The 9729-nt window shown below is 40.7% G+C and overlaps 1 long non-coding RNA gene across 1 annotated transcript; it reads left to right on the top strand.

Moving 5' to 3' along the window:
* The first annotated feature begins 2587 nt into the window (after positions 1–2587).
* On the top strand, positions 2588–9495 carry LOC129047934 (uncharacterized). Its single transcript, XR_008509833.2, has 3 exons — positions 2588–5042; positions 5943–6008; positions 6084–9495. It is a non-coding gene; the product is annotated as an uncharacterized LOC129047934 (long non-coding RNA).
* The last annotated feature ends 234 nt before the right edge of the window (positions 9496–9729 follow it).

The following is a 9729-nucleotide window of genomic DNA, read 5'->3' as shown; positions in this document are numbered from 1 at the left end:
ACAAACAAGATATATACATAGTCAATAAGTACATGACAGGATGCCTGACGTCCCCTGTCACTAGGAAAAAGTGAATTGAAAACCTCAATGGGATGCTACTGTATACCTACTAGAGTGGCTACAGTAATTTTTTTTTTAAGGAAACTAACACTTGGAGAAATTGGAACTCTTGTACATTGCTGGCTGGCATGTAAAATGGTACAGCCACTGTGGAAAACAGTTTGGTATTTCCTCAAAAGGTTAAACACAGAATTACCACATGAACCAGTGATTCTACTCTTCATTACACATCCTAAGGAAATAAAGGCAGGGAATTGACCAGATACTTTTTTGGCCAATATGCTCCCCAGCACTATTCACGATGCCCAAAGGTGGAAACAATGTAAGGGTCCAACCGCAAATGAACGGATAAAACAACATGTGATATGTACATACAATGCAATTATTTTATTTGGCCATAAAAAGAATGAAGTTCTGACCCATGTAACAACAGGGATGAAGCCTGAATACATTATATCAACTGAAATAGGCCAAATATAAAAGGACAATTATTGTATGATTCCACTTATTGAAATATCTAGAATAAGTAAATTCATAGAGAGGATAAGGGCCGGACGCAGTGGCTCACGCCTGTAATCCCAGCAGTTTGTGAGCCTGAGGCAGGTGGATTACCTGAGGTCAGGAGTTTGAGACCAGCCTGGCCAACCTGGTGAAACCCTGTCTCTACTAAAAATAGAAACATTAGCTGGGCATGGTGGCGCATGCCTGTAATCCCAGCTACTTGGGAGGCTGAGGCAGGAGAATCACTTGAACCCGGGAGGCGGAGGTTGCAGTGAGCCAAGATTGCACCACTGCACTCCAGCCTGGGCCGCAGAGTGAGACTCCATCTCAAAAAAAAAGAAAAAGTTACCATGAACTAGAGCAAGAGAGAAATGGGGGAGTTATTGCTTAATTGGTACAGTTTGTTTTGGATAATGAGAAACTTTGAAAAAGGATAGTGGTGATGGTGGCACCACAGCATGAATGTAGTTAATGCCACTTAATTATACAGTTGAAATGCTCAAAGAGGCAAATTTATGTTATATATATTTTATCACAATAACAAAATAAGATAGTTAAGAAAAAGATTTAGTAGTGGTTACCTTCAAAAGCAATGAAAGAGTGAGATTTCTCTTTTGAGAAACTCCTCCTGCACTGTTTGAACTTTTATCACATATATGTGTACTTTTTAAAAGTCAAGATCATCTGTATGTGAAATTGTGAGTTGGTTTTATCTTCTTAGATATGATTTCCTTTATTTTAAAAAAATCTATATGTTAAAAAACATCATTTTCTAGCAGTTTTCTGTTTCTAGAAGTAGAGACATCTTTTGAGCAAATTTTGCTTTGGTAAAATGACCAGAATGGGTGCCTTGAAAACAAGTATAAAACAAGCGGCCGCTCATTAATCTTAGGGAAATCTAATCTTAATTATAGCTAATCTTAATTCAAGTCTTTCATTTACAGAGTTTGTTGTTTAGTTTATTAACTGTGGTGTAATTTTGAGTAGTACTGTACCCTTGCAGATTTAGAGGGTATTTTTCTCCTAAATTCGAATTAAGGTTTGTGCTTCCTGGGAGGTGAGTGTGTGTGTGTGTGTGTGTGTGTGCATACACACGTGTGTGTGTCTGGTCCTCTGTACACATATGCTCCTCTCTTGCCTTATGCGGGAGGAGATGTTGAACAGGAGCTGGGCGGGGCCTCTCACAGCACACCAGGGAGCATTATGCCAGTGCCTACATCTGGCACTGGAGCACACCACCGATGCTCCAAACTGCTGGAAATGTGCCATTGTTTGCTGTGACTGCGTAAATGGGCCACAGACTAGCAAGAGCCTGGATGAAGAGGAGCAAACCCCCTTCTGTCTCTAGGATTGACAGCCTGGGCCTAGACCCAGGTCAGGGGGAACTGGTCAGGAGTGTGCCTTTTGATTGGAGGTACATTGGCCTCTGTAGTCTGCTCATCAGTTTTTATGTGTCATGGCTTAGCCCCTCGACAACTTCTTCTTTTTTTCTTTTATCTTTTTGTAAGGTAAGGTCTCTCTCTGTTGTCCAGGCTGGACCGCAGTGGCATGATCACAGCTCACTGCAATCCCAAACTCCTGGGCCAAACAATCCTTCCACTTCAATCTCCCAAGTAGGTAGGACTCCAGGCTAGCAGTTATACCGCCTGATGTCTTTCTTTGTATTTTTTGTAGACACAGGGTCACACTATGTTGCCCAGACTGGTCTCAGACTCATGGCCTCAGGGGCTCCTCTTGCCTCGGCCTCCCCAAGTTTTGGGATTATAAGTGTGAGCCACTCTACCCAGCCTCAACTTCTTTTTAAGTGTTTTTCTATTTTCCCCACCATGAGGATGTTTTTTTTCATAATGCTGAAGCCCAGGAACTACTCTAGGAAAAAATAATTGTTCCCCCTGTCCTCACACCTTTTCTTTCTTTCTTTTTTTTTTTTTTTTTGAGACAGAATCTCACTCTTGTTGCCCAGGCTGGAGTGTAGTGGTGCAATTTCGGCTCACTGCAACCTCTGCCTCCCGGGTTCAGGCAATTCCCCTGCCTCAGCCTCCTGAGTAGCTGGGATTACAGGCAAGCGCCGCCACATCCGGCTAATTTTTGTATTCTTAGTAGAGACAGAATTTCATTGTGTTAGCCAGGATGGTCTAGATCTTCTGACCTGGTGATCCGCCCACCTCAGCCTCCCAAAGTGCTGGGATTACAGGTGCGAGCCACTGTGACTGACCTTCTCACACCTTTTCAATCTCTCTCTTCCCATTCTCTTCATTCGAAAACATGAAAATCCACCATCAAAGATGGCAAAGACAGAATCACCCCAGAGGACTGAGGTGGAGGCAAAGTAGAATGCCGCTTGGGTCTGGACTAGAGAGGAGGCTGGGAATATCCCACATGAACGGATCTCATCTCTATGATGTTGACGTAGTGTATAGTTCTTCTAACATAGCCTTCAATAAGCAGCACAAGTATCTTCTTGCCTTTTCTCCCTCTGGACGGTAAGCTCCTGGAGGCCAAGGACTTGTCGAGAGCTGTTTCTCCAATACCTGGCAGAGTTCATGGCGGACAAATGGACACTCAAACATTGGCTGCATAAGTATTTCATGTTTCAAAAGAAAGTGCCTTCTCTAGTTGTAATGGCCATCCAATCAGATGATGCAAGGGGAGATGATAACCGTTTTAAAGACCCAGAAATATAACAGAGTTTTCAAAAAGACATTTCTTAAAGAAACAAAGTATGAGTAGGATATCATCTCAATTTTCTAGTGGTGTTAGAGTCACTTCCCTGAACAAGAAATGAGAGCAATGATGCAAATGAAATATGATTACAAACACATTGAATTCAAAATGTAGTGGTTCCTAGGATATCATGTGCAGATTCCCAATTTCAACATGTGTTGTTTAAATAAATGACAAAAGATCAGATATTTTGTGACTAAACATTTATAGCACTGTATATTTTACATCTTATCTTCCCACAGCTCCCTCTTCATACTAGTTTGTTTTTATTGGACCACCAGCAGCAAATTCCTGCAATTTTATAACCTTATGACATTATTGTCATTGCTTTTAGCACAGGCACTGCTACATCTGTTAGTAAAAAAACTAAAAGTATTCTCTCATGAGTCACTAAAATACAATTGCCAAAACCAATTAAACTCGTGCCAAATATGACAAGTCACCAGAAGACTTTTAGCAATTTACAATGTTTTTGCTGGGAAAAGGAAATAAAGAAAAGAGAGAGGTACATTTGCATAACGCTTTTTTTTTTCTTTTTTGCTAGTGAGCTTCAGAAGTTATAATCACCGAAATTTAATAATGCTGACTACATCACTATTTCTTCTGGTGTTTTTTACACTATCGCCCAGAGTTGATCATTAAAATTCTTGGTGGTTGGTCCTTCCCATCTTCACACTGCAAAATATTCCTGTTCTTCCTGAGCTGGAGGTACTCACCAAAGATGAATAAACAAAGTATAGAAGAAGCAATGGCTGGATTTTAGGTTGAATAATCAAAGGATGGCCAGATATTTAACAAGCAATAAGGTAAACCAGCAGTGAAATTCTGCATATAAACCTGCCTTGGGATAGGAAATTTAGCTCAAATAAAGGCTAGGGATAGAGTTAAAAAGTGCCAACAGGAGAGGTATTTTCCTATCCTCACCTCAACCAGTTCAAGATGAGTAACACATTGGCAGGACTTGGATACAGGACATCTCACTACATGTAAGCTTTCCGAGAAAAGAGTGTAAATTTATTACAATGTGGAAAGTACAAGATTAACTAGACTACTCAATTGGCCTTATATCTTACCACCTAGATCTTTGCAGACTCATGCAGCAGAGAACTGAAGCAATTATTTCAACAAAACTGAGGCCCCAATATTTTTTTCCAAAATATTCTAAAAGTAGAGGAAAATATGTACTTAGTTAGACAATCAGTTGCACTATCCACATTTCAAATCCTACATACATAAGTGTGGCTAGTGGCTACCCTGCTGGACAGCACAGATACAGAACATTTCCATCATTGCAGAAATTTCTACTGAATAGTACTAATCAAAAGGATTTGGGGCCACAGTGGCTCATGCCTGTAAACCCAGCCGTTTGGGAGGCTGAGGCAGGAGGATCACTTGAGCCCAGGAGAAGGAGGCTGCAGTGAACTATGATTGTGCAACTGCACTCTGGCCTGGGTGACAGTGTGAGACCCAATCACATAAAAAAGAGGATTTGGGTCACTGAAAAGAGAATAGAGAAGGAAAAATTCTTGGCTATTTCAACCTGTAAGAGGTGAGCAGAATGAGAGAAGCCTGAAGATTTAGGAGCGTACAGAAAGGAAGAGGGAAACCAGGAGCATCAGAAGTCAAGGGAGAAAAAATTTCAAAAGACAGTAAAGAAACAAGAATGCCGCAGACATAAGTGAGACAGTCATTGAAGAGTACCGTTGAACTTGGTCATAAGAAGATCATCCATGGCCTTCGAAAGACTCCAGATCACAGTGAGTTCAAAAATTAATGGGAGGGTATGAACTGGAGCTGATCAGTATAGACAGTCTTCTAAGAAATTTAACTTTGTAAATAATTGCGAGAGTAACACTGTGCCTGGCACATCCTATGTGTGTCACCTCCGAATCTGAGGTGTCCCTAACAAGGTGGCTTCTGCATCTCACTGCTTCATGTGGACCTAGAGATCTTATGAAAGTATCATGGAGCAAGATTGTCATAAATAGCCCCATAGCCCCACCTTGTTCCTTTGTGGTAACTTAAGCACTGGGAGGGTCAAACTCACTAAGTGTTCATATGTGGGTCTTATAAACTAAAAGATTTTTTTTTCATTTTTGATAGCAATGAAACGAAAATAATTCAGCTAACTTTTTCACTTGAATAGAAAGGGGCACCTCACTGGTGGGAAGACAAAAAGGTTATCATATTTTGCTTATTTTCCCCTTGTATTAAAGAAATAATTTTATTGGGTTTTTGTTGTTGTTGTTGTTTTGAGACAGAGCCTCACTCTGTCGCCCAGGCTGGAGTGCAGTGGCATAATCTCGGCTCACTGCAACCTCTACCTCCCGGGTTCAAGCAATTCTCCTGCGTCAGCCTCTCGAGTAGCTGGGACTATAGGCACCGGCCACCACGCCTGGCTAATTTTTGTATTTTTAGTAGAGACAGGGTTTCACCATATTGGCCAGGCTGATCTCAAACTCCTGACCTTGTGATCCGCCTGTCTCAGTCTCTCAAAGTGATGGGATTACAGGCGTGAGCCACCATGCCCGGTCCAATTTTAGTGTTTTATTTAATATTACAGAAGAAATACATTCTTATATAAAAAGACTTAGAAAACTCATATGAGCCAAAAGAAGAAGTTAAAATTACCTGTTATATCTGTTTGTGTGCTTCAGCTCCAGGAGAAAGAAGCCCTGGCTTAAGCAATACAGACTACTACATAACAAGGAGTCCAGGGCCAGGTGAGTGGGTTTCAGGGCTGGTTTTTCCAGTGGTTCATTGATGTCATTAAAAATCCTGATTTATTTCGTCTTCAGTGTGGTTTTAACGTCAACCCATTGGCTGTTACAATGGTGACAACAGTAGTTCAAGGTGTTACATCAAGACCTAACCACATTGAAAGGAAAAAGAGAGACATCCTCATCTCTTTTACAAGTAAGACATTTTCTTGTAAGAGCTTTCTAATGGACTCTTCCTCAAATTCTATTGGCCAGAACTGGGTGACACGCCCACTCCTTAACCAACACTTACAAATGGGTGGGATTCCTTTTTGAGCAATCAGAAAGAGCCATGAAAGCAGTCAACTGCCCGAGACACACGAGTAAACAGGGCTTGGGGAGATATTGAGCCCAAAGTGACAAGTTACTCTAAAGGAAAGTAGGGGGGATGGACACAGGAGAGGCAATCAACATTATCCATAGCTAACAGTCTGCAGGATTAACCTTGGTTAACATCTGATAAACATCCCTTCTTTTCCTGGGAGTGTGTGTGTGCTTGCGTGCGTGTAATAATACTGTATTTGCTCTCGTAATTTGGAGTTTTCCCCCTCAGCAATATATTGTGTCAGGCAGAATAAAGCTGTAAAGAAATTAAACAATACAAATAAAAATAAATACATTATGGAATCCTTCCATGCCATAAAAAATCTTCTATAATATCATTTTAACGACTATAGATATTCCATTTTTATGAATATGGCATAATGTATTTACCAAAAAGGAATTAAAAATAAATATTTCCAAGTCTGGTATGAAAATTTTTATTTTAATTCTGTGCACTGAAAAGATATAAAGTTAAGGTCTTGCTTTTTTTGAAGGTAAGTAATAAGGAAGGAATCTTGTATTGACATTTATTTTAACAACTTACGTTTCAAATTAAAACATGACCATTGAAGCTGATGCTGTTGGACCATAGACCAAACTTTAAGAATCTAGGCAGGTGCGGCCACTCATGACTGTAATCTCAGCACTTTGAGAGGCTGAGACAGGAGAATTGCTTGAGGCTAGGAGTTCAAGACCAGCCTGGGAATCATATAGTGATATCCCATCTCTACAAAAAAATTGAAAGCCAGGAATGCTGGCATGAACCTGTAGTTTAAGCTACTTGGAAGGCTGAGGTTGGAGGATTGCTTGAGGCAAAGAGTTCAAGACCATCCTGAGAAACATAGTGAGACCCCATCTCTACAAAAAAATAAAAAGTTAGCCAGCACCTGTAGTTCCAGCCACTTGGGAGGGTGAGATGGGAGGATTGCTTGAGCCCAAGAGTTCGAGGCTACAGTGAGCAGTGATCATGCTACTGCATTCCAGCCTGGGTGACAGAGCAAATCCCATCTCAAAAGTAAACAGATAAAAATAAATAAATAAATAGCAAGGATCTGCAGCAGTGCTGTTCAGTAGAACTTTCTGTGCTGATGGGAATGTTCTATAATCTGTACTGTCCAATATGGTAGAACACGTGGCTACTGAACACTTGAAATGTGGCTACTGTGACTGAGGATCTGGCTGGGTTTTTTTTTCATTTTAATTAATTCGAATTTAAATAGTTACAACATGACTGACTAGTGACTGCCATATTGCATAGCACAAAATTAGAGTGTTTCACAATCAAAAATATTCTCCCTCTTGCAAATCAAAATCACAATAAGATATCCACCTCACACCTTTTAAATTACCAAAAAGGCAAAAGATAAGAAGTGCTGGTGAGGATGTGGAGAAAAGGAAACGCTTATACATAAGGAATGCAAATGGATACAGCCATTATGGCAAAAGGTATGGAATTTTCCCACAAAATTGAAAATTAGATCACATTTTAATCCAGCAATCCTACTTCTTTTATTTATCCAAAGGAAATGAGATGAGTATTTCAAAGAGCTACCTGCACTCCCATCTTCATGGCAGCATTATTCACCATAGCCAAGATATGAAATCAACCTATGGGTCCAACAATTTGGATGAATGTATAAAGAAAATGTGATATATACACAACAGAATATTATTCAGCCTTTAAAAAGAAGGAAATCCTGGCTGGGCCGGGTGGCTCACACCTATAATCCCAGCACTTTGGGAGGCCAAGGTGGGCGAATCATTAAGGTCAGGGGTTCGAGGCCAGTCTGGCCAACATGGTGAAACCCCATCTCTACTAAAAATTCAAAAAAAAAATTTTGCTGGGCATGGTGGTAGGCTCCTGTAATCCCAGCTAGTGGGAGGCTGAGGCAGGAGAATCGCTTGAACCCAGGAGGCGGAGGTTGCAGTGAGCAGAGATCGCACCAATGCACTCCAGCCTGGGCGACTGAGGGAGACTGTGACAATATGGATGAATCAGGGGACACGGTGCTAAGTGAAATAAGCCAGATATAGAAAGACAAATTCTGCATGATCTCACTTACTTGTGGAATCCAGAAAAGTGGAGCTCATGGAAACAGAGTAGAATGGTGGTTGACAAGGGCTGGAGGAGGGAGAAATGGGAGATACCTGTCAAAGGATACAAAACAAAGTTTCAGTGATGCAAGATCAATAACTTCTGAAGATCTAATGTACAGCAATGTGAATATAATAACAATACGGTATTGTATATTTGAAACTTGCCAAGAGGGTAGATCTTGTGTTCTCACCAGAAAAAAAGAAAAAAATGGTAACAATGTGCGGTGATAGATATATTAATTAGCTTGATTGTGATTTCCCACAATGTATGTGTGTATCAAAACATCAAGTTGTACAAGTTTAATATAAAAAAGTAAAATAAAATCAGGCCAAATAAAAGATATTATTGTTAATTTAAAAATGTAAATTCTTCCTCATTCTGAAAGGTATAGGCTTTCAAGTACTTCCAAAAGAGTAGAGGATAAAGGAGAGAAGGGGCCAGAGAGAAATGAAGGTCTATTTGCCTGCACTGCATATGATAATATGCAGCATATCTCTAAGCAGAGATGCCGGCTGAGCTCTGCACGGACAGTGACGGGACTCGACCTCACCACCTGTGCCAAGTAGATCAAAGATGCTTCTTCCCACGAGCAGGAAGACTGTGCCGGCAGCCAATGAAAAAAATGTTCTTTCTCATCAAATGAGGATGCTATAAAGTGCTGACCTGAATTGGGCTTTCCCCTTTGTTCTGCAAAGGGATGGAAGCCATTGAAAATGTATTTCCAGCTGAACTGTGGCTCATTACGCATTGACCTTGCATGGGGACCTTTTGTTCAACAGCAGAGGCAAAGTGGGCACGCCAGCCAGAGCGTAACTGTCCACCTATCTCTCTATGAAAAGTCTTTTTTTTTCAGTCCTTTTTGGCTCTAGCTAAATCATGGCAGCAGTTGAAGCTTGGCAGAACTCTATCCACTGAATGAGGATCTGGTGCTGGAATCTCAGACAGGGCATGCTGTATTTACTCCACGCACACTGAAAGCCAAAAACTGTCTTCAGTTGGTCCCATGATTTTTTTTTTTTTTTTTTTTTTTTTACCTCTTTTGGTTCTCTATTAGAATCACTTCTCCAGGAATTATATAAACAATATTCTATTCATGAGTATTTTGTGATCTAAAAATCTAGGCCCTTGTCAGGAGGATTCCCTGGTGTCACTAACACCACAAAGATCTGAAACCTGTCTTCACTTTACATCTTTTAAGTGTGTCATAGCCAGCTCGACTCCCCCCAGGACTTCAGCCATCCTTTGCCAAGAGCAAGGGAAGGA

The sequence above is a fragment of the Pongo abelii genome, chromosome 13 (assembly GCF_028885655.2).
Source record: "Pongo abelii isolate AG06213 chromosome 13, NHGRI_mPonAbe1-v2.0_pri, whole genome shotgun sequence".
NCBI classification, from domain to species: Eukaryota; Metazoa; Chordata; class Mammalia; order Primates; family Hominidae; genus Pongo; species Pongo abelii.
Note: the sequence above shows the minus strand (reverse complement) of the source record. Positions and strands in the feature narration are given on the sequence as shown.